Source organism: Cnephaeus nilssonii (genome assembly GCF_951640355.1).
Source record: "Cnephaeus nilssonii genome assembly, chromosome: 11".
Taxonomy (NCBI): domain Eukaryota; kingdom Metazoa; phylum Chordata; class Mammalia; order Chiroptera; family Vespertilionidae; genus Cnephaeus; species Cnephaeus nilssonii.
Window position 1 is genome coordinate 9,338,308 of NC_137082.1, and position 24,221 is coordinate 9,362,528.

The 24,221-nt window shown below is 47.0% G+C and overlaps 1 protein-coding gene across 3 annotated transcripts in view; it reads right to left on the reverse strand.

Moving 5' to 3' along the window:
- TSHZ2 (teashirt zinc finger homeobox 2) overlaps positions 1-24,221 on the reverse strand; it is a 437,495-nt gene that overhangs the window by 273,811 nt on the left and 139,463 nt on the right. The gene's annotated exons all lie outside the window — the stretch shown is intronic.

Consider the following 24,221-nt stretch of genomic DNA (forward strand, 5'->3'; position numbering starts at 1 on the left):
TGAAGGCCATACAGTTTCTATAGCAACCACTCAATTCTGCATTAGACAGTGTGAAATCAAATGAGCATGGCTGTGTGCCAATAAAACTTTATTTACAAAATCAAGTGTTGGGCTGGAACATGGCCCTTGGGCTGTGAAATTGCTGATCCCTATTATAGATGATGGGGGTGGGGAACCCAAAATATAGACCTGGACTGGCATTTAACTCTGGAAAGCAGTGTAGTATGAGGGCCTGGCTTGCTGTGTAAACTTTGGTACATCAGTACATCTCTCCGGGTCTCAGTGTGCCAATATGTGAAATGGGAATGACGATCACCACAAAGCATGGCTGTGAAGATGAGGCCAACGAAATAAGCCAGAATTGAACAGCCTTGGTTTGCATTAAACATACCTGCGTTTATGTGTACTTTCTATCTGTACCTAGTCATACAAGTTCTCCCTTTAGGTTGTGATATATAGTTACTTTTGAAAAATTAATGTTTGAAGGGAAAAGAGTGAGTCAGCATAACGTTGTTTTAAGGTTAAGGAAAGATTGTTCTGGGTCTCGTGCGGAGGAGGGGCTGGAGGAGCCCAGTAGTAAGGAGACCATGTGAGACCGAATCGCAAGATACCCAGCAGGGCAGCTGGGGTGACCCGACAGGTGCCATGGCCTTAGAGGGAAGTAGTTGGCCCTCGAGAGGCAGGAGTTCCTTGAGGTCAAGGGCCTTGTCATATCTAGAGATTCCTATGGCCCAACACACTGACAGGCATCTAGAAGGTTCTTGGGAAACAGATGTTTATGGGTAAAAAAAAGCCATCATTTCCTGGGGACATTTAGAAGGTCTTGTTTAAGAGACCAGCTCGAACTTCAAAAATTCACCCGCAATCCCACCATTTCTCCCACCTCCACCTGTGTCAGCACAGTCTAAGCCATTACCTTTTCTCACGTGGGCTGTCGTACCCCAGCACGTTGCCAGCTTCCCCTCCCCAGAGTCCACTTGCCAGCACTCTGTCAATCTCTCCACATGGAAGTCAGAACACACGGCCCCAAACGTTCTGGCGGCATCCACCCCTGAATGGAATCCAAAGTCCTTACCAGGGGCCTGACCTCTGTGACATCATCCCCTCTCCCCTGTGCCCTCTGCTCCAGCCCTGGCTCCCTTGGGACCATCTCTTGCTGTTTCTTCTGCCTGGGACCTCAAATATCCACATAGCTCACGTTCTCACTTCCTTCAAGCTTTGTTCCAACATCACCTCCTTAACTGAGATCTTCCATGATGGCCCCATCCAAAGTAGTGGCAAGTCCAATCCACACCTGAGTTCCTCCTTTTTTCTCTTCCTCATAGTGCCTACTGCCTGGTATTTATTCATTTGTAGCCTGACCCCCACCCTTCCCCATGTTTTCCACTAGAATATAAACTCCTTGAGAGCATGAATCTGTTTATTCTTCATGCTGCAATCCAAATACCTAGTAGGCATGTACTAGGTGTGTTCAGTATATGTGTGCTGAGTAAATAAATAAATGTAGACCACCCATTCATCTCTTCCTTTCTCCAAAAGCGGAAGCCAATCAGCCTCATTCTCAAAGATGGAATAAATATGTTGACATGTATGATTATGGCAGGGTGGCTCATTCCAGACACTAAAAGGTTAGGGGTTTGATTCCCTATCAGTGCACATACCTATGTTGTAGGTTCGATCCCAGGTCAGGGTGAGTATGGGAGGCAACTGATTGATATTTCTCTCTCTCCCCCTCTCTCTCTTCCTCCCTCTCTAAAAATAAATAAAAACATATCATTGGATGAGGATTAAAAAAAAAAAAAGAATATCAGCTCAATGTTGGGGTGGAGCAAACTTGTTCAATAGAGCCTTAGTGAAATAAATCTATAGAGTTCTAGAAAGCTGCAAAAGAAAGTAATTCTTTTCAAACCCATTGGAGACATAGATAAAAGGTAGAATCCTTAAACCCAATCAGAATGTTTTATACCCACAAGGATCTAAGGTAAAAAAAAAAAATTGCTCCTAGAAACACTAAATTTTGAGCATAAATGGGGAAATTGGCGTCTTTGTTCACAGAGGTGGGATTCTAGCTGAACTGAAAGCCGTGTAAAGACAGATTTTGGGAGGAGTTGAAAGGGCACACACAGAAAGCATGCCCAGTTGTAACTCTTGCCTGTGATTCGAGGAGTTACAGGTAATTAGACGGTAACCGGCAATGGAAAGGTCTAAAGTTTCTCTGTTCAATAAAAGTTTGGAATTCTTAACTTCTCTTAGTCTGATAGAGTTGGAAGATGGTGTTTGTCCCTGGAAGTAGAGAAGACACTCGGGTTCATTTCAACAGCTCTTATTTCCCTACCTGTGAAAATGCTATCTTATAATCTTTGGCCACCTCTACAACATAAGCTATTGGAGAAATGGAATAGGCATTTTTTTTTTTAAATCAGGGAATAAGTATCGACTCAGCACAGTGTGAAAATCCCTGCCTTGCTCGTTCATTCTGAGATGTAGGACAAATCAGCAATTCTTTCTTTCCTGGCTGCACAAACCCTGGTCATCTCTCAGAATCATGAGATGTTGCATTTCATGATGAGACCTGAGTTTCGGTCTTGGCATTTGCTTCCTGGGTGACCCTGGGAAAATCATTGAACTTGTCTGAGCCTCTGTGTCAGTTAAAGGAGGGTGGAAGCTGGGCCCTGCTTCCTGTTTCACCAGGTTATTAAGAGATCTAGGTGAGATGGTGTACATAAAAGGTGCTGCTTATGCAAAGTGTGGCTCAAGTGCGAAGGCATAGGAGTCTATGCCTTAGGCGGGGACTGTGAGCGCAGGTGCCCACAGGAGCCAGGCCGGGAAGATAAATGAGGGAGGCCGCCGGGCTGCAATCTTTCTGTGCAGACATGAGCCTTTTGCATATGTAAGTGCAGGAAGACTCTTACACGGAGATGTATGTTTTCTTCAATATTACTTAATACACACACGGCCCTCCTGAACTCGCTTTTGTTGGCTCACTGCTGATAGGGAGATGGGTGGGGAGAAACATGACATAAAATTTAGAGTGCAAGAACAATATGACGACAAAGGACACATGGACTGGCCAGTTGGAGACGGTCAGGATGCGAGAGCTGCGGCAGGCGGAGCCCCGCCCCCCCCCGCCTCAGCTGCCCCCGCCTGTGCCCACGAGAGACCGGTCTCATGGACCGATTTCCTAACTTGTAGAGAAGCTAGGCATGTAGAGCCATACAGGAAGCCTTCCAATATTTGACTCAATGCTAATCCACTCAAGTTCTGGAAAACACTGGAAATATATCTGAGGTTGGTATTGTCTTGTGGGCTACAAGTTTGTGATCAGACAACCCGTGATTTAACGTTTTCTCATAAACCCAAGGATCATGTCTTAATGGTCTTCTGGGCCAACCTGGCATCTCACATTCAAACCCCACCTGCTAATGGAGGTTTCACTGCCCTCTGCCCTTTTCCCTGGGCCCGGGTGTTAATAAGGGAAGCCATGTCAGAGCTCCTATGGGTACAGCTCTACCCTCGCCAGGACCTGGAAACTGCTCTCTCCTTCCCTTCTCTGAAGGCTCCCTTCTCTCACAGGTCTCAGGTCACTGAACTGCCCCTTGTTGGTTTCTTAAAAACCACTCCCACCTTCTGACTGTCCTTTTATTGGCGCTCCACCCATTACCCAGTGGAGAATGTCAGGTGTTTCCTGCCTGGTTACCAATGGGTACAATCATATTTCACATCATTAATCCCCTGAATGGACCACCTTGAGTGAGACGGTGGGGGTCCAATTCCAAATCAGAGCCACAGGTGAACTCGACAAGCAGTCCTCATGTAAGTACTCCACAAATATTTGCCAGAAAAAGAGATTAAGCTTTATTTAGTCACCAAAACCTTAAAAAGTCAATACATGTTCAAATACCTCTCTTAGAAGAAACAAAAGTCCAATACATAGCAACTAAATTTTTTTCCAACTTGAATCTAGGTGATAGGCACTTTTTTAATAGAAAAGGAAAGGTTTGGATGCCATAATTTTGGCATGGGTAGAGGAGCCCTATCAATGTCAATAATGATAGCAATGATAAGACAAGCAAAGCTCAGCTGTAAATGCTTATATGCCAGGTACCATGATGTGTTCTTCCTATATATTGTTTCATTTACTGCTCACAACAACACTTTGATGTGGTTATGTTTCTATACCCATTTTGCAGATGAGAAAATTGAGGTTTGGAGATGCTAAATGATCTCACACATGAAGCAAGTGATTGTAAGTAGGACTCAACCACAGCCCCATAATTACCTCTAGATTTCAGTGTATTCCGTTTCAAAGGAAAGAGTGGTCAGTGAGGGCTGGAGTAGTTCAGAAAGATAGGTATTGGTTGACTTCATCATATACTTCAGAAATTGATATTTGAACCAAGAATGCCTAGACCACACTCTGTTTGGACCCCTTGACATCAACAGTGGTTCCTGGAAGGGTGCAGTCTCTGACGTTTCCAGGCAGAGGAAATGGATTTTTTTCGGGCTGCACAATGTGCCCTGATTGTGTTATGAGGAATCTCATTAAAAAATGTATGCTGAGGAACAGGCTGCTTACATGATATGTTCTGGGCCTTTGCACATGCTGTGCTTTTTTAAAAAAATATATTTTATTGATTTTTTACAGAGAGAAAGGGAGAGGGATAGAGAGTTAGAAACATTGATGAGAGAGAAACATCGATCAGCTGCCTCCTGCACACTCCCCACTGGGGATGTGCCCGCAACCAAGGTACATGCCCTTGACCAGAATCAAACCTGGAACCCTTGAGTCCGCAGGCTGACGCTCTATCCACTGAGCCAAACAGGTTAGGGCCATGCTGTGCTCTTTTACCTGGAACACCCCATCCTCCTCTCCTTAACATCCCCCTATTACCTGTTCTACTACTACCCGAGCACCTTCTCAGAGCAGCCGTTCCTGCCTGCCCAGGACTGGGTGACACCATGCTTCTCCGGTCCTCACAGCCCCTTGTAGCATCACACCATATTGAGGACATCACTACATACATGATGACGTTTAGATTGTGCTGTAAATGTCGGCTTCCTTGGCTATCTCGCCCTCTACGTGTGAGCTTCCTGAATTTCAGGGTTGCGTTTTGTAAGTAATTTCACCCTCCCCCCACCCCACCCCCCTCCCACCCCCAATTCCAAACAATCAGACAAAGATTGAAACCACAGGAGTCGGATACACTGGATTCAGATATCACCTTTGCAGAGTGAGCTTGGCCAGGTAACTCATGAAACCATTTTAGGCATTGATCCAACCCGGAGACCTGTCTTGTTTGGGCTGCACAAGGTTAACAAATAATCATTTAGTTGCCAACACTTAAAGATTGTGAGACTGTACATCCATATTTCTAGCTTCTCTCGAAAGAATAGGAGATTGGCCACCCTGTGTTTCTTGTGTAACAACCAGCAGAGCAACAACCATTGCATTATGGTTAGGGTGGGGGTTAGAGTTAGGGTAGGTTTAGGTAAGGGTTAGGGTTAGAGTTAGGGTAGGGTTAGGTAAGGGTTAGGGTTAGAGTTAGGGTAGGCTTAGGTAAGGGTTAGGGTTACAGTTAGGGTAGGGTTAGGTAAGGGTTAGAGTTAGGGTAGGGTTAGGTAAGGTTAGGGTTAGAGTTAGGGTAGGGTTAGGTAGGGTTAGGGTTAGAGTTAGGGTAGGGTTAGGTAAGGGTTAGGGTTAGAGTTAGGGTAGGGTTAGGTAAGGGTTAGAGTTAGGGTAGGGTTAGGTAAGGTTAGGGTTAGAGTTAGGGTAGGGTTAGGTAAGGGTTAGGGTTAGAGTTAGGGTAGGGTTAGGGTTAGAGTTAGGGTAGGGTTAGGTAAGGGTTAGGGTTAGAGTTAGGGTAGGGTTAGGGTTAGAGTTAGGGTAGGGTTAGGGTTAGAGTTAGGGTAGCGTTAGGGTTAGAGTTAGGGTAGGGTTAGGTAAGGGTTAGGGTTAGAATTAGAGTTTCATTAGCATTAGGGTTATATTTAGGGTTAGTGTTATGTTTGGGTTAGCGTTAGGGTAGTGTTAAAGGCAATGTGTTCCCTATAGTTGGAGCTTGAGCTCCCTCTCCATGTCACTATAGGTCCTCTGTGTCTCCTTGTTTCTGTAGTAAATTTAATTTAAGTTTTTATGCTACGTTTATTACTGTCTTGAAAATTAAATCAAGGCTGCCAATCAAAGCATGGCACATCAAGCTTGTGAAGAGCCTCCCGACTGCACACAGGTTCTACTTGGAACAGAGCCATGCGGGATCTGGAGCCCTGGTCCCTCATGGCCCCACAGGAGGTGGTGTTTGCCAACCTGGGGCCTAACCCCGGTTCACAACTTTTGAAGCATCCCCGTCTTCTAATTTTATTTTAAAAAGAAACAAATCTTTGTATTTAGTTCCAACCTTCTGACATTGAATCTTATTTTATAAAAGCATCCATTTTAAATTATTCATATATGTATATATCATTATATATCATGATACATATTATGCTAGATGTTCTATCTTGCTTCATCTCACATTATTCAGAGGAATAATCACCAACTGTTTCCATTCATAATATCTATGATCAATATTAAACTTATATAGTAACTAGCAGTTTACTAGGAAAGCTAAAATTTATGAAAATATTTGTACTAGTCTAGAATCCTTTGTGTAGAATTAAAAAATCCTAAAATCTCTATAAACCAAGCTTTGTTTTCACCCATAATTCACTTAGCAGAAAAATCAGACCTGAACTTGTTTGAAACCTTTTAAAACTTAAAAAAAATCTTAGTAATATTAATGTTTCATTGAAGGATTATTTGTATTTCTAAATATAGAATGACATTCCTGACTTCAGTGGGAGTGTTAGGAAGTATATGGCGTGTGTAACATGTTCTCTTTCTAAATTCTGAGAAGTTATGGATTTCAAAGTGCTCCTGCCCCGAAGACGTGGGCCCTGCAGATGCATATTCATAAAGACACCAGCCCTCCCAGCTATGACAGGTTACAGTCGAAAGTCATATTAGGTTTTTCCCTCAGCTTTTGTTTTACCCATTGGGTGAGGGCTGATAACACGCATTATTTCCATCTTTAGTCCATTCCTGACTCATCTGCGTGACCACGCGCCAGTGTAATTGGACATCGCCACTGAACGGGGTGGGCTCCTCACACATTCTGCTCCTAATTCTCTCTTTTGACACTAACCACAGAGGGAGAGAAATAATGATAGAAAAAGCACACCCCATGCTCCTTCAGTTTTAATAGGAGGGTGCTGTCAGGAGAGAGTGATATGATAAAGCCTTAAATAAATTGATGCTCCAACAATGTGTTGAGAATGGGAAAGGTAACATTTAATAAGCATGTTAGGGTAATTAGTTAAGTCACTTGTCAATTAAGTAGATTACCTAATAGCTAATTTGTCTCTCCAAGCAGCAGGCTTTGTGGAAAGCAGTCAAGGAAAACTTCTTTAGAAAGGATGGCCTTCCCACATAAGCACACAGGAGCCAGTCCAGCGCCAGGGTGTGTGTCTGTGGCTCAAACTCCATTGATGAAACTCTTCGTTTTCTCATTCGCTTTTAAATGAGGTCCTCTTCTTTTCTTATCTTTCCCTCCCCCTCTCCCTCTTTCTTTTCTTTTCTTCTCTTTTTTCTTTCCTTTTAAATTTATTATTATTTTTTAAAAAAACATGTTTTTACTTATGAGAGAGAGAGAGAGAGAGAGAGAGAGAGAGAGAGAGAGAGAGAAGAGAGAAAGAGAAAGAGAGATCCATGAGAGAAACATTGATAGGTTGCCTCCCAAACACCCCCCGACCTGGGATGGAACCTGAAACCTGGCCATGTGCCCTGATCGGGATTCGAACTGGTGACGTTTTGGTGTATGGGATGACACTCAATCAACTGAGCCACACTGGTTAGTGCTTTCATTTTTTTCAATAGCTGATTTTACAGAGGGCAGAGGTGAGCAAACTTTCCTGTAAGGGGTCAGCCAGTAAATATTTTAGGGTTTATAGGACAGGAGGCAAAATTGAGAATATTGTGCAGATGCTTATTTAACAAGAAAACAAATTTCCACAAAAAATTTTAACCACTTAAAATATATAAGAATTACTGTTACTTCACTGGCTATATAAGATCGGAGATGCAGGCTGCGGTGCGGGCTGGCTTTGGACAAGGCTGCAGTTTGCTGACCCAGGCTTTGGGTCATCGTTACCTAGTTAACGTCCTAAATGAACATGATGTCTACATGGGCAATCTAGAGGTTTCAAAACTCACAGGGCCTCCTCGCCATGCCCATCCCTCACCCTCCCAATCAGAGGCCAAGAGCACATTCTCCAGAACCCAACTCCCCGGATTAGAATCCCAGCTGTGCCAAGCACTGTGCAACCTGGGCCAAGTTTCTGAACCTCTCTGTGCTTCCCTGGCACCCAAGACAGGACTGCCCTCCTCCTAGGACCGCGCTGAAGATTCAAGTGAGTCTATCAGTAAAGCGCTTAGCACAGCGCCCAGCACAGAGTCAGGGCTATGTAAATGTTGACTCCTTTGTGTGACTTTGGAATGCGGGGAGGAGAGGGAGGCCACTTCCCATTGCAAAGAAATGATAAGCAAGAGTCTCTTCTCCGATCCCCGGAGATCCATTTGGTGGCAGACTCCATGCCAAGAGGAGAGGCGCTGTAAGGAGATATTCTTGGGCATCTTCCGAGAGCGCTTCTGCAAACAGGATGCTGTAAATGTCTCTTTGGAGAAGGCGCCTGCCAGGAGGCCTCAGCTTCGCCTCGTGATTTATTGGGAGCCTCTGCTTTTGTTCCAATCGGTTTTCCTGCCTCAGCTCTTCGGCGATTGTGCTGCGAGCCGGGCCCCGCACAGAACAAGTCTGTCTCCGTGCCCTACATAATGTGCGAGGCGAGGAAATGTTGTTCAGGAGGTTTCCTGTTTCGGTTTCCTCGCTGGCACCACCGCCATGTGGAATCTCTGAAGGACTTATTTAGCATGCACACGGCACATACTCAAGCCGAGCCGCAGCCCAGCCTGCATTCGCGGCTCCAGGACTCGCAATGCCCCTGGCAGAAACTTCTCTCTCCCTCTCCCTCCTTCTCTCGCTCCCTTTTGATGTTTCCTCTCTCTTTTAGCCTGTCCTTGACAGGAAGTGCAATCACATCACACACAGCTTTCTTTGGAAAGCCCCCGTTTTAATGATCTGGCAGCCGGTAGACACTGAGGCCTTCCAGAAAAAAATTTCAATCCCTCTTCCCACAGCTTCCGCGAGCCCCAGTGATAAATGACACCTCTCATTCTGTCACAGACAAGGAGCACAGACGGGGGACGTCAGTGATGTATGGCCCACCAGAACAGGAAATCAACTTTTTTTTTTTTTTTTCGGGGGAAAAAAAAAAACCCTAAAAGAGCTGACCAGGACATTGTCAGGGGCCCGCTCCAAAGACCTCGCCAGAGAGACAGGCTGAGCGCCTGGAAAAGTTTGAGCTTCGGGAAAAAGAGTGTGAGAGGAGAACAAGGAGAAGGAGGCGCCTACGGAGGAGCTGGCGCACAGGCCACGGATTGTGGGGCGTTGTTTACTCCCTCGTGGGGTGTGGATATTAGCCAGATTCTCACCCACTCCCGTGCTAGGTGGAGGGAAGGATCACCCTGCTCTGGGAGAATTCTATTTTTCTTCTGGAGCTTCAGAAAAAAGTGAATCAAGATGTGTTTGTGGAGCCTAAACGACCTCGTTTTACACTGCCCCCAAAGGAAAGCAATAAAATCGCCGGTGCTCTCCCACCCACCCTCCACACAAAGATTGTCCCCTAGTGATGAACGGCGATGCCTTTTGATGTTGACGGCAATCTCAGGAAAGAGCAAGAAGTGGCTTCTTTTTCTTTATGTTTTCCTATTTTGTACCACACTCCCTTCTCCTTGCTCCCTCAAGAGCCATGCATATTGGATTAAAGAAAACCAAAACACCTTTTTTTTTGGTTCCTATTGAAAAGCCTCTGGACTGCCATCTACTTGGGGCACTGATTTTCAAGGCAAACCCAGTCTCTTCCTAAATGAAATCTGAGCACCTACTGGGTGTCAGGTCTGCACTAGATCCCAAACAGAAAGCTCAACAGGAAGTGGTTAGATCCTTCCCACACAAGATTTCTCGAACTCAGTGCCGAGTTTGTGGATCTGGCCACTTACTGTTTGGGCCTGATAATTATCCGCTTGGGCCCGGTAATTCCCTGCTGTGGGCGTCCTGTGAACTGTAGGGTGTTGGCAGCCTCCCGGGCCCCTGCCCACTGGCTGCTGGAAGCATCCCCGCCCCACTTCGCTTCGTTGTGACAATAAAAACTGTTCCCAGACAATGCTGAGTGTCGCCCGGAAACCAAACTGCCCCCCACTGAGAACCACTGTTCTGGAAGTTTGAAATCAAACCTCCAAAGAAAACAACACTCATGGGATTGGTGGGGAGGAATTGGAGTTGGTAGGTAATTAAATGCTAAATCGTGTGACTGGAAATATAAGCTATAGGAATGTAGTGACTTTCCCAAGAAGACATCTGTATTTACCAGGTTAGTGCAAACGCCTCCATTTAACAAAAATGAAGTCTCGCCGTAGGACATGGAGCACAATTTCTTTTGTGCATGTCTCCCACATAGCAGTGATGGAAAATGTAGACAGACAATAGCAGGTTTTAAAACAAAGAAAGAAATCTTAGTTTCAGACAAATCACACTAATACTAGTGGGGGATGGTAACTAACAACTAAAAATATATTTTCTTTTCCAATTATATTATTAAAAATTTGATAATTGCCATCTATTAAACAATATTATTCAACCTTTGTGATCATTTAAGGTTCTAAATTGGAATAAAGAAGGTAGGACTAAACTTACACTCCTGCGTCTATGTCTTCTGTGTAGATGATTGCACAAAAGTCGTTAACATACAAATCTAAATTCTAGCAGAGTTCATACAGCGACACTAAAAACATTCTTTGACTCACCCAATAGAACATGGGGTGAAAAGGAAGCTGAGCCCAGTTTCTAGACACCACACACAAGGTTTTCACCCATCAACTGTTACCAACAGAGATCAAAATTAATTTGGAAGACAGATAGATTTATCAATATAGAAGGCCAATAATGGGAATCATCATGGAAGATTAAAATTATATATATAGAACAGATTGTCAAACCTCAGAGGGAAGGCAGGGGAGGGTGGAGGGGGGAAGCGATCAACCAATGAACTCATATGTGCATATGCATAACCCAAGGACAGACAGTGGGTGGTGAAGGCTTGGAGGGGCGAAGAGGGCAATGGGAAAAAAGGGACATATGTAATACTTTCAACAGTAAAGATTTGTTAAAAAATAAAATTGGATTAAAAATAATAAGAAAAAAATTATACATATAAATATATATGCTACATATATAGTATGTATATATTAAGCTGAGCAGCAATCTCAAGGAATAAAAATGGAAAACAACATGTAAGAAGAAGATCCCAAATGAATGAAGAAGAATTAGAGTCCATTGTGAAATGTAGCCACTTCCATCGAATCAGTTAGATAAAGCTCCGCAAATGCCTCGCCCAGCTGTATCCGCAGGAATGCAAGGTAAACGAAGCAGGCTGTCATTACCGTTGTCAATACAGGTACCAACACCACTTTCACCAGGATGTTAAAAATGAGAGCGCCGATCCCCTTGGCCCCCGCCCGCCTCCCTACAGGCCAGCTGGTGGAATTTGATCTTCATTGTGTTGGATTCTATCTTGGTCAACTTAAGACAGACCATTCTTTGTTCACACAACACTGCCTTGCCTATCAATGGGAATCCTAATAAAATTTTATGCTGCTAGAGGACTTTTCTGTCTCATCCTCACCTCCTGGTCTTGCATCATGTTGAGGGCAATTACACATTTATTTATTACACATCCCCAAATATAAAACCGCGAAAACTATACCAAAGACAGCAGCTTTTCAATCATCCATCAAGATATACCAGTTTCAAAAGACAATCCCTGCACCACATCCGGAAGGTCATTACTCACGCTCGAAAGCTCATTTCCAAGGCCTCCTTCATCTCCTGATACCGTGGGATAGTGTGCGCGCCAAAGTGCTGCTCGGGGATCTCAATAACGCCGCGTTCTCTCTCTCAGAGCATGATTAGTGGGAGGTGTGGGCACCAATTTAGGCTGTGTCTACACGATGCCAAAACAGCCCGCAGAGAAATGGAACCGTCCATCACACAACTGGAGGATTTAGTTACATGACGCCAAAGTGCCCTGACTCACTCCACCGCCCCCGCCTGCCCCTGCCTTGACTGATCATTTGAGTCCATTTTGAGTGTCTGGGAATGGATCTGCTTCACATGCCAGATTTGAAATGGACCACAGAGATGACATGGTCTTGGCCATCTGGCGGAACTCACACTCTGGACCCGTTGGCACAGGCCTGGCACGCTCACGTGCTCTTGCTCAGCCCAATACATTTGAGCACCCGGACCCACCTTTCCTGCAGCTTCCAGATCTTCTCCTGCACTCTGCCAGTTGTGGGAGCCAATATGCTTTCTCCCAGCTGTTAAGCGTTTGCTGAAACCAGACAGTACTCCAAGTGCACATACTCATTAGCTCTTCAATCACCCCAACAGCCCAGGAGGCAGTGCAGCCATTACTGACACTAGACTCTGATGACAATGCCCGTCTACATCTCCTGGGCAAGCGCCCCTCCCCACCAAGCATGCCTACTGGGAACGCCTGTGCTTCTCTGGCTGAGGGCGATTGTCCAGCCGCGGGAGCATGTCTGCCTCGCACAGAGGCTGAGCTGAAAATGCGGGAGAGGAATGCGCCAGAAAGAGGCCCTCAAACCCTGGCAGATGGAGGTTTGGGGGGACCATCCCAGCACCCTTCCCCTCCTTTGGGACAACTCTGAGGCCCGTGTGCTACACTGGCGCCCACACACCCCAGCAGCATCCAGCTCGGGCTGCCCCAGGGGTAACTGGCTGGATTACTCATTCTTTATTGACATCTCTCCCTTCCTTGTCTCACTTCTCCACTCACCATCAGCAACCGAAGCTCTGGCCACCTCTGCCTCCACCACGCCCTGGTCAGACTCAGCGTGAGCCCAGGCATGAGGCTGCTTACCCTGGGATGTCACCAATACGGGAACTCGTCGCTCTGTCCCCTTTGGGCCTTGTCTGTCAGCAGGCTCAGACCCAAACCTTCCCTCCAAGTCACATACATTCCTGCGAAATTACTTTTCTCCCGACTTCATGTTATTGTTTTAACAAAATTTAAGTTTTCCACTGTTTTTTCTCTCATCTTTTTAAAACCCTAATAATGTACGTAAGTTACATTTCTCATATATAATGTGTTATACAATATATGATCATGTATAATAATATTATATATTGATATACCTTGTGTTATAAATATAATATTGCATATGCAATATCTAACTCACCGTTTATACACTTGCTACCATTTAGTACCACAGATCTTGAGTCGATGTAGTTATCCATATGACCTCACAGTATGGGCAACACAGCATCGTATTTGGAGCACAGTTTGGGAGTCAGTTCTTGTGGGTTCAAATCTCAGCTCCATGAATTATGGGTCATTAGGTCAGTTACTTGATCTTTCTGTGCCTCCCCAGGATAACAGGGCCATTGTAGGGCCGAAGGACTTAAGAAAATAAAGTGATGAGAACAGTAGCTGGCATCTAGTAACTGTAGGATTAGCTGTTAACATTACAAGGCAACTCTAAATCTAGATTATTACAATTATTTCTGTGAGGAGCGTGTTTCTCAGGGGCATGGGCAGTTGGTCACACAGAAACTCAAGACCAGGATTATTACTCAGCAGCCAGCCTAAATTCTGCAGAAGTTTCTGAGTGGGAAACTGTGAACATCAGGTTTTGGTAAACGTGGGGGATTCTGGTGAGGCCTCTCGGAGATGGTGAGGAAACATTTCGTGTACCTTCCTTCCCAGAGGCCCTTAATACATTCTGGCGTAAATGGCAGGTGTGTTTTCAATTCTAATAACACTCACCAATGCCTCATCTGGTAAACAGCACTTATGCAAAGCATTGGATTGGGGAGAAGAGACCCCAAACAGTTGTCTTGTGCTACAAAGCAGTGGGTCACGCCAGCCGATGGAGGCGACTGTACCCAATGCGATCTGACACAACTCAAGCAATGCGATGTGACAAGACACCAGCAAGTAAGCAAAAAACACTCTATTTTTGGCCCAAACGCTCATTATCATCTTACAAGCAGAAGCGCTGATTTGTGAGAGCACTAAGTGGAGCGGTTCTGTTTTCCATCCTGTTACCATCACTGGCTTGTGGCTGGCTTTAGAGAACTTCTCAAAGGCCTGGCCTCTCTAGGGCTTTCTGAGTTTTTAATCTGTTGGATGCCTTCTCCAAGGGGGTAGGTCATCACCGCGGCTGGCTGGCACAGGGGCTGCCGATGTATGACAGCCCTTCAGAATGAAATGAAAGCATTAGGCAAGGCAGGGTGCTGTTTGGAGCGCGATGGGGACATTTGAACGTTTGCTTTCATGCTGCTGGCTCTATTCCTCTTTCTTTAGGCAACAAGACCTCACTTTAGCTCTAGTGCATCCTCCTCCTCAGTGTTAACTTCTAGGCTTTAGGTGGGGCTTGCCATGTGACTCAGACCTAGCCAATCAGAACACAGCCTGCTTCTGACCACAGTGATTGGTTAAAGAGTGGCCATGTGACCTGATCGGGACCAGTGAGACCTAATAAGCCCCTCTCCCCCTGGGCATTTATTTGAGAAGCAGATGGTATACTTTTCTCTTGGATCTGGAAGTGCTTCGAGAGCCTCTGGGGCCTCCGAGGGAATGCTGAGGGCGACCCTAACACAGGGGAAGGCAAACCCTAGAAAAAGAGTGCAAGGCCTATTATTTTATCACTTGGACCAAACCAGCCTGAGGATAGCCAGCCTGTGCAATTCAAGGCACCAGCCAATTAACCATCTTTCCACTCCTGTTTCTTTTGCCTTAAGCCACTTAGAGGTAAGTTTTCTACCACTGGCAACAGAAAAAAAAAAAAAAAAAAAAAAAAGGAATGGATTCGCAGACGACATCAAAAAGGCCACCAAAGACCAGTGTGGTCTCAAAACTTCCAAGCCGGATCTCTCCCCCATCCCATCCCATTCAGGTTTGCTCCCCTGAGATGGAGCTGGAGCCGGGTGTGCAGCTGGGCGGGGTGTCCTGGGAGGTGCCCTCAGCACGCCCTCCTGGTGATGGAGGCGTGCGCCCTGCTGGCCCCAGCTCCTATCAGTAGAAACACTTCGTCACGTTGACACCGATACGCTAAATGAATAAGTGCAGAGCATGGCGAGGTCAGCGGGAAGCTAACTGGCGGGATTATAAGGGGCAGTAGACACACTTCAGCAGCGAGGGCCCTGAGAACAGTAGCTGGCATCTAGTAACTGGCAAGCAGGCGAGGGGTGCTCAGGCCCATGCTCCTCGGTGCGCCTCAATGGATGCCCTCGGTGGTGCCCTTGGTGAGTGCCCTCAGTGGGTTGTGCCCCCAGTGGGTGCCCTCAGTGGGTGCCTTCATTGGGTGCCCTCAGTGGCGCCCTCAGTGGTGCCCTCGGCAGTGCCCTCGGCGGTGCCCCTGGTGGGGCGCCCTTGACAGCTGACGTCTAAACAATTAAATATGAAACTGTCAACAGGGCCTTGTCTTAATAACCAAACTTGAGGCCTTTTATCCCGGAAGATTTATGAAGTAATTTTAAAGAGATCCAAGCAAACATCTGTCAATAAATTGAATGCCGGCTACAGGATTTACAAGCAAGACAAGACTTTCTCATTAAGTGCACATTAACACGGAGGGATCACGGGTGGGAGGAGGCGCATGCCGCCTCTCAGGCTACCGCTAGAGCACCACCTAAGACCTAATGAGGAGGGGACGGGAGGGCCCGAGATGCCCGGGCTCCCCGCCTTCGTCAGGCTGACCGGCCGGGCTGAGCGAGGCTGGATGCTGGCCAGACCTGCCCGAGGACCTCACCCGCTGTCTGCGGGGAGCCACAGGCTTCCCGCCCGCGCGGGGACCTGGGAGGCCTCCACGAGGTTCACTGCACTAGCCTCCCCAGTGGAATGAGGTCCCTGACCCCCATGATGGGTAACTTCAGATGGTCGCAAATGCATGTTCACAGATACTTCCACACCACCCACTTCACGTAGGACGTGGTGCTAAATGACGTCTGCAGGGGCCTGGGGAAGCGCTGGAGACGTCTCTTTGGCTGAAATGGGCCTTTGATAAGACGTGCAGAGAGATAAGACCTCATCACTGACAGTTAACGTGGCAAAGAGGGGATTTAGAAAAGATCCTGGGGGGGCCAGGGGTTCCATACCCCCCTCCCAGCTCACCCCTTCCTCAGGCCCAGACTTCCAAGCATGCTCTGCCCCCAAGGCCCTCTGCACCCAGAGGGACGCACGGTCAGGGTCACCCGCAGCAGATGCTCAGGGGTTGATGTGACTGGAAATGTGCAGAGGGAAGCTAGTTTGGGTCCTGAGGGGAGACGGATCTAGCTGGGTGCCTGGCAAACCGGAAGTGCAGTTTGGTGTCAGAATGAGGAGTTAAACCAGGAAGCTGGTTTAACTTGGTGGCTGAGGTCAAAGCCACTCTTTATCTTTGGTTTTCTTCATAACACCCAATTAGTAATCTATTATTATATTAAGATATGGTAATATAGCATTGTATATGGTATATTATACCATATATACATGTGCTTGTATATTCTCCTTATCTTTGTCTGTCTGTCTCTCCACCTGAATCAACTCTTTATGAGGAAGAGCTGTAGAGCTGTTTCTGTCTGTCAGTGTCCCAGAGCCTAGAGTACACCTGGCATGGCCCTGTCCAGACCTGGCTCCTAACTGTCACGTCTGAACAGGGCCATGCACAATCAGGCGACTCAGTAAAATTTATATTGAATGAATGAGGGAACAAATGAGTGAATAACTCAGAACCCTGCGATCCAACTAGGCTAAAAAAAATGGTCAAATCAAATGTACCCACTTGTGTGAAAATCCAAAGCATGACAGTAGATGCTTTTTGTAACAAGGGTCCTATAATGATAAAATGCTGAGAAAAATGCAAAAAACAACTATAGCCACAACAGCAGAACCACCAAATCACCAAAACCTCCTGAGGGCATCTATAGCCAATAGGTAAGGTTTAGTGTGAATCACAAGAAATAGTCAAGTGGATTAATGATTGGACATAAAATTATGAAAGCAACCAGAGAAAGAGGACCACGCTTTCCACATGACACGTGTTGTCATTAGGAATGTCAGTCAGCATAAAGATAACTGATGATAAATTATGATAGCGTTTTTGAGGCTCCCTCACATGCCCCCCACTTTGCTAAGCCCTTTCTCTGACATTGCAGACTGCCTTTTGACCACTACGTTCATGTACAACTGAAAGCAAAATGCTGGCCAGGTGCACAGAATCAGACTGATTTGGGTTGAGTGGACAGTGCGATGCAGGGAATGAAGGAAAAGACTCCAGACTGGCAAATGGTGCCACCGCCACAGGGCTGAGCAAACAGGGGAAGGCGTGTTCAAAAGGCCCTGCCTGGAGGGGCCACCCCTGGAGGCAGGCAGCCTGCTTTCTCTCATTCACAGTCTCCATCCGAAAGGACAAATTGAGGCAGTCTATCGGCCAGTAGATGGAATAATCAGATGCCATTTATTCAAGAAACACCAGGTACTGCTCTGGGCCCGGCCCTGTCCTAGGGGCTGGGTACTGCATTAGATAAACTAGACCCGTCTCTGTGCTGGTGAAGCCGGGAGTCTGCGGGGAGGAGAGGTGGAGCAAAGCCATTATAAGCAGCCCTACGAGTGTCGTGGGGAGGCACCTGGGCGCCGCGTCAGCATTTGCTCAGGGTGGTTTAAAGAAGAAAGGAGAGCTGCAGTAGGAGCTGGAGAAGCACTGTCAGAGCAACTTCCTGAGACCCCTGAGCCTGGAGGATGTGCGCCGCGATGCCTTTCTCCTGGCGGAGGCGCTGTGAGACCTCCCCCGCAGGCACCCTCCCGGGAAGAAGGACTCTGCCTCCAGGTACTCAGTTATTCCTTTCTTCACCTGTTCAACAGTGGAGCCCTTTTCTGGGTACTATGCCCACCACGGGCCAGTGGACACACAGAGTGAAGGTTTAGGCCCAGCTCTGTGGGTACATGGGTTCTGAGGGCGAAAGGAAACACCTACTGAAATAGTCAGTGTCTGGAGTGTCGAAAGCAGCAGAGTGGAGGAGCACAGAGGCCCAGTGCCTTTTACCCGAGGAACTCAGAGAAGAGCTCACAGAGATGGGCCCATGTGAACTGGGCTTTGAAGGTTGTATAGAAGTCCACCAGGTAGAAAAATACAATCCCGGCAAAGGGAACACTGTTTTGATGGGACTAGAAGTGAGGGGGAAGTTCTTGCTGAAGCAAGCTGGTGCGGTGAGGGGAGAGGCGTTAAGGCTGCTATTTGCTATGTTGAGGGAACCAGTTGCGAAGTGTCTTTCATGATGGGCAAAGGCGTTTGGACTTCGTATCTCTGCCAGTGTTCTCCAAACTTCAGTCTTTGCGCACCACGTTCACAATTTTGTCACAGCTGGTCACTGGTTTAGGGCCAGCTGCTTGTTAAGCATCCCACTTAAGAAACACACTTGATTACATTTATTTTAAAAGGAGGTTATAAGGTCAACGTCATGAATGGAAAATCAGATATAAGATATACCTGAAAATAAATATGTTACTATTCGAATAAAATTTATCTGTTTGTATATTTCCCCCACATCAACACCCACTACATTTCCGGAAACACTGTCTGGAAGTCTGAGCCCGCAGTATTTTAAGAAATACAGGACCAGGCAGAGCTGTGCTTTGTGAAGATACTTCTGTTGCCAATGAGAAGAATGGACTAGAGACCAGCTAGGAGGCCTTGGCATTACCAACCAGGAATGTGGCGAGGCCTGGATGAAGCAGCGGTGGGGGCAGAGAGGGACCCATTAGAGAGCCATTCAGAGGTAGGCCAGGCGGGACTTAGTGGCAGAGCAGCTGGGTGGGGGTGAGGGCGGTTGGCACGGGCTATGTGAGCTCCTTCATGGAGGGGCAGTTGCTAACAACTATTATAATGACTCCACAACTATTATAATGACTCCATGTCCACCGCGTTTCGCAGAAGCTAGAGTCTTGAGCTCGCCAATGCACACAACACAGTTATGTAAGCTCTGGGGGCCGAATTCTCGGTGACAGAGCCAGCAAGATCCTTCTGAGGAAGACTGTTTACCCCACACACAGTGTTTAGGATGAGAAAGAAAGAAAGAAAGAAAGAAAGAAAGAAAGAAAGAAAGAAAGAAAGAAAGAAAGAAAGAGAGAGAAGGAGGGAGGGAGGGAGGGAGGGAGGGAGGGAGGGAGGGAGGGAGGAAGGAAGGAAGGAAGGAAGGAAGGAAGGAAGGAAGGAAGGAAGGAAGGAAGGAAGGAACCCGTGATTCTGTATCTGTCTGTCTGCCCAGCTGTGGATGCCACATGGCTAATGGAAGATCACTCTTTGTGGGCCAGTCTCCCTGTATGTTGTGAATCTGATTCTTTGATTTTTAGCTATGGAATGTTATCATCAATGATACAGGCAAACAAATAATCACCACACGATAGCCACAGTAGGTAATTACAGCAGGGGATTGTTTCACCTCATGTATTTATGGTTGTAGGAACCCCAGGTCCTATCACACGTCACACACACATCATCCACATGGTGGTGTGGGGCCACGACAACGGGAAAGCATCCCCACGTGCCCCTCCCCCCTAAATAATCTCCACTATGCTGATCAGCTTCCCCTTCATTTTGTTCTGCACATAACAACTGAGCATCCTCACTCAGCGAGAAAGAAAGAGAAACAAATCTCAGCAGTCATTTTAATCAGCAAGGAAGAAAAATTAGGGGGAAAAATTCAAACATCGTTTTCATCCACTTCCTTTCTCAGTAGATTTTTTTCAGGTAATGGTGTAATGGGATGCCTGTCTTTGGGTAAAGCAATTTGCATCACTTAAAGGATTGAAAGGAAACTATGGTATCGAGTTTACCTAAAGGACTGAGTGAAAAGAGACCTGAAACTCTCAAGCCAAGAGAAGCACAAGCTGCTGGGCGGTTTGGGTCTGGGAGAGAGGTTGAGGAGGAGACAGCTTTGGAGACCTGGGGGCAGCCACCTGCTTCGGGCGCTACCTGCTTCGGAGCTTCAGGTTCCTGCTCCTTAAATCAGGGCTAGGAGTGCGGTGTGTCGGGTTTTCGGAGGGTTCCTGACTATGGGGTGGGAGGTGCCCGCACAGTGGCCTGCATGGAGGAAGCAGCCAGTAAATGGTGGGAGGGCTTTTGTTGTTTTTGTTGCTCTCCATGGTCCATCTGCCACTTAGGCTCAAGTTAATTTTAAGTTCTCTAAGGACGAGCTTGCCCAGCCCTTAGATTTCCTCAATATTTTAATTTGGTAAATTCATGCACCAATAATACAAGCTCTCTCCCAAAACCTGAGGCACTGGATTTGGAATCCTAAAGCAAACCTACTGAATGAACACCAGGGAAGTCTTCGCTCTCGGGAGAAAGGACACATGGATTGCAATCCATCCACGCAATGCAACACTGCTCAGCAATGATTGACAAGACACAGGCAAAGCCCAGCAGGATCAGGAAGGCATTGTGCTGCCTGAAAGAAGCCAGTCCCAACAGGTTCCTCACCAAGGGCTCCATCAATAGACATGATCAAAAGACAAATCTATGGTGGAGGGTGACAGGAAGGGGAGGGGTGTGACTACAGAGGGAAGGAGGGGAGAGGTTTTTCAAGTGATGCAATGGATCCCTATGCTAGCTTTTGTGGTCATAATACACATTTATCATGAATTAAAATTCACAGCATTGTACACCACCAGAAACAGTCAATTTTACCATATGATAATTTGAAAAGTAAAAAAAAAAAGCATCCAAACACAAATATAAAATTTTTCTTCTTAGAATATGCATTCTATTTCACACACACACACACACACACACACACACACACAATATGTCACCACTCCTTGTGTGTGTGTGTGTGTGTGTGTGTGTGTGTGTGTGAACCTGAGAGATAGAAAGAGTGTAAATACCAGAGTACACATTACGAGAGCCTGGAGTGGGTCCCTCCAGGTTGTTGATTTGGATTATGGGATGAGGGAGGGGGTAGGTAAGTGAGCCAGGGGTGGAACCAGGGATGGGAGAGTTGAGCATAAAAACAAAGGAAAAGATAAACAACTAAAATATAACGGCAGCGTCTATAGTATGGCCTTGTTGATGTAAAATTATGCACATATGCGCACGCACAAAGGCAGCGTTGCACGGATGGCTCTGTGGCTAGAACGGCGAGCCTGGCCCCGCGGTGGCGCTGAGTGGGAAGAGCAGGTCTCGGGGGAACGAGGAGAGGATACAATTCCTCCGGAAGAGACAGACGGACCAGATACCCACCCCGAGGTACATGAACGAGCTCCCCCCTTTGGAAATGCCCAGCCACCCTCTGTGGGTTTGTAGGCTCTCAAATTGCCAGAGAAGCTTTGTGGGTCATGCGGTGCTGCAGGTAAAAGGAGCACGAGATTCCGCAGTGTCAGAAAAAAACAGACAAACGCTGTTCTCTTTGGTACAAAACCTTCCCACTTAATATCGCAGCACAGTTCGCTATGAATTGGCTAACCCACTCGAGCGCTCCTGTGGCCACGTCAGAGAAAAGATAATAATGTGCCCCACCAGCCATGTGGAGATGAGACCAGCACACTGTTCATCGTTAGCCTGTCCCAGGGTCCAAGGGCGCTGCTTTGCATGTCATTACTCAGCGTTCACGTTGAGCCTGGCCTGCTCAGACATGCCCACTTTACAGGCAAGAAAACTGAGGCTCATTGGGGGCCATTTTATATGAGTAGAATGTGGTTAATTTCTCAAAGTGTTTTCACGGGGGTGTGTGCCTCCAGATAGTATCAAGGACTTGCTCATGAGACCTGTGGCCTAATTTTTTAAGAAAAATAGAAACAAGTCTATCAAAGAATGCAAGGACAACATTCTTATAAAAGATCTTATGAGGACAGACTGTGCAAGTCTATTTGTTCTGGGAGTCACAGGGTTCGGCTACAGAGACCTTTTGGTCCTGAAAACGCCCGCAGTCCATGTCAGGAATGTTGATAAGGATAGATCAAGAATGCAGAGTGTCACTGGCGTGGATACAGAGCCTGCAAAGTTAGGGCCATTTTCCCGATGCTATATTTGGCAATGTGGTGAGATTTATTGGAATGGCTAGCTATTCAGTTGATTTCTATTGGTTTTCCTCGGAGCACGGGATATACACAGAACTCAACAGGAGTAAAAATGGAGAGACACTGTGGTGTAATAGAGCTGCCCATCCGAGCCCTGTGTTCAGGGTGTGCATCCTCGCCGGCTAGCATCGCCTTGCTCGTCGCCAGTCTGACTTTGCCAGAAGTCAGCGTGGTATTTTCTGAATGCTGCATCACATTCAAGCCTGGGGACCGGGCTGTGTCTACCGAAGGGTAGCCCACGAAGAGCAGATGCAAGTTGGGGAGACATGGGGCTGGCTCTAACCCGGGCATTATCCTCATGGCTGTCCATGTAGCTGCTGAGCTATGGGGACATGAGATTAATTACAGGAAATGGAGACACATCAAAGGCGAGGAAGCAGCAGTTCAGAGCTTCTGGCTGAAAGAGCCACGTTGAGAAACAAATGGGGGTCACGTCAAAGTCAACAATGACGGTGGTCAGGGCAGAGTGAGGCGAAGTCTAGTTGGAAGAAGGTGGGACATGGAATCTCAGCCCCAGAGGATGGGCGCTGGTCCAGGGATTCTGGGGCCGGACGCACACCCTGGAGGGAAGCGGAGGGCCAGGAAAGCAGCCCAATGAATGGCACAAAACCATAGATTCCTGCTCTGGTACCATAACCAAACGCTGCTAGCAGGGGAAAGGGGAGGAAGGAAGGCAAAAGGGCAAGAGAGAGGTACACACACACAGTGAAAGGTGGAAAGAGAGTGAAAAGAGAATAAGAGAGGAAGGATGAGGAAAACAATGAGTCAAAAACTGAAGTTAAAATGAATTTCAGGGATAAATCCTGGCAAATATTGTATGTCAGGACACGCACAAGGAAGGAATTTGCTATTTAGTGGGTTAAAGTCACACCGGGCTTGGCACGCGATGAAGATACACCTGAAGCAGGGTGAGGCAGGTCCTGTGGTGAGGATACGGCACCAGGAAGGAGAATAGAGAGAGACAGACAACCGAGAGGAATAGAGAGAATATGTAGAAGTACTGTTAGAGAGAGTAGAGAGAGATAGAGGGGGAAGCTTTTTTAAGGAGCGGGATTTCTTTACTTAAGGATAGCAACAACCAACCAGAGGTAGGAAGCACTGATGGACGTCATCTGGATTTCAGAGACACATAAACCCACCCAGGCCATGCCTTTCCCAGAGGATGGAGCCCTCTCTGAGGATGCAGGACACACAGCAAGACATGCAAGAGAAGGGCCTGCCACGACCACGAAGTCATGAGCACAGCAGGACAAGGGCCCCGGGTCAGAGGGCACACTAGGCCAGAGAGCATGTCCATCCAGGGTGCCTCCCGCTCATGCCAGGTGGCTCCCAGCAACCACAGGCACGTCCACTACTTCTTTATTCTCAGTCCCTCTCCCTCTCTCTTGCCTCCTCTTTCATCTCCGCTTTCTCTCTTCATCTCTCCCCGTTTCTCAAGCTCACCTGCAGCCCCTGGAAGATGGAGGGCGCCAGTGTGCCTCCTTTTCTTAAGGGTCATTCCATGCAAATGGGTGGAGAATGACAGATGAAAAAGCAACCCCAGTTAAAGTCCTTGGACGTCACTATGCACTAAAGTCAACATGTTGCTTTAGCGGCTGCAAATGACTAGGAAAAGGAAAGTCAGTGTTTTTATATTTTCCCCCTTTTCTTTTCCAAAATCCAGAAACCTAAAGAGACTTCTTAAAAAGTCACCCGGAAGGACTGGAGGGAGAACAGAGTGGGAAGCACAGGCTATGCAGATGTGAAGCTAGGCGGTGAGGCTCCCAACTTCCCCGGCCAGAAGCCGCCTCTAATGAGGGGATGGATTTGATGGGAGACTCATCAGAGGCCACTGCTCAGCTTTTAACTTAGTTTTGCAAAGCAGGTATTTTTGCAAACAAGAGTCAGAGAATAGCCTCCAGCTAAATTGCCGGAGTCCCTGAAGAGCAAACCCT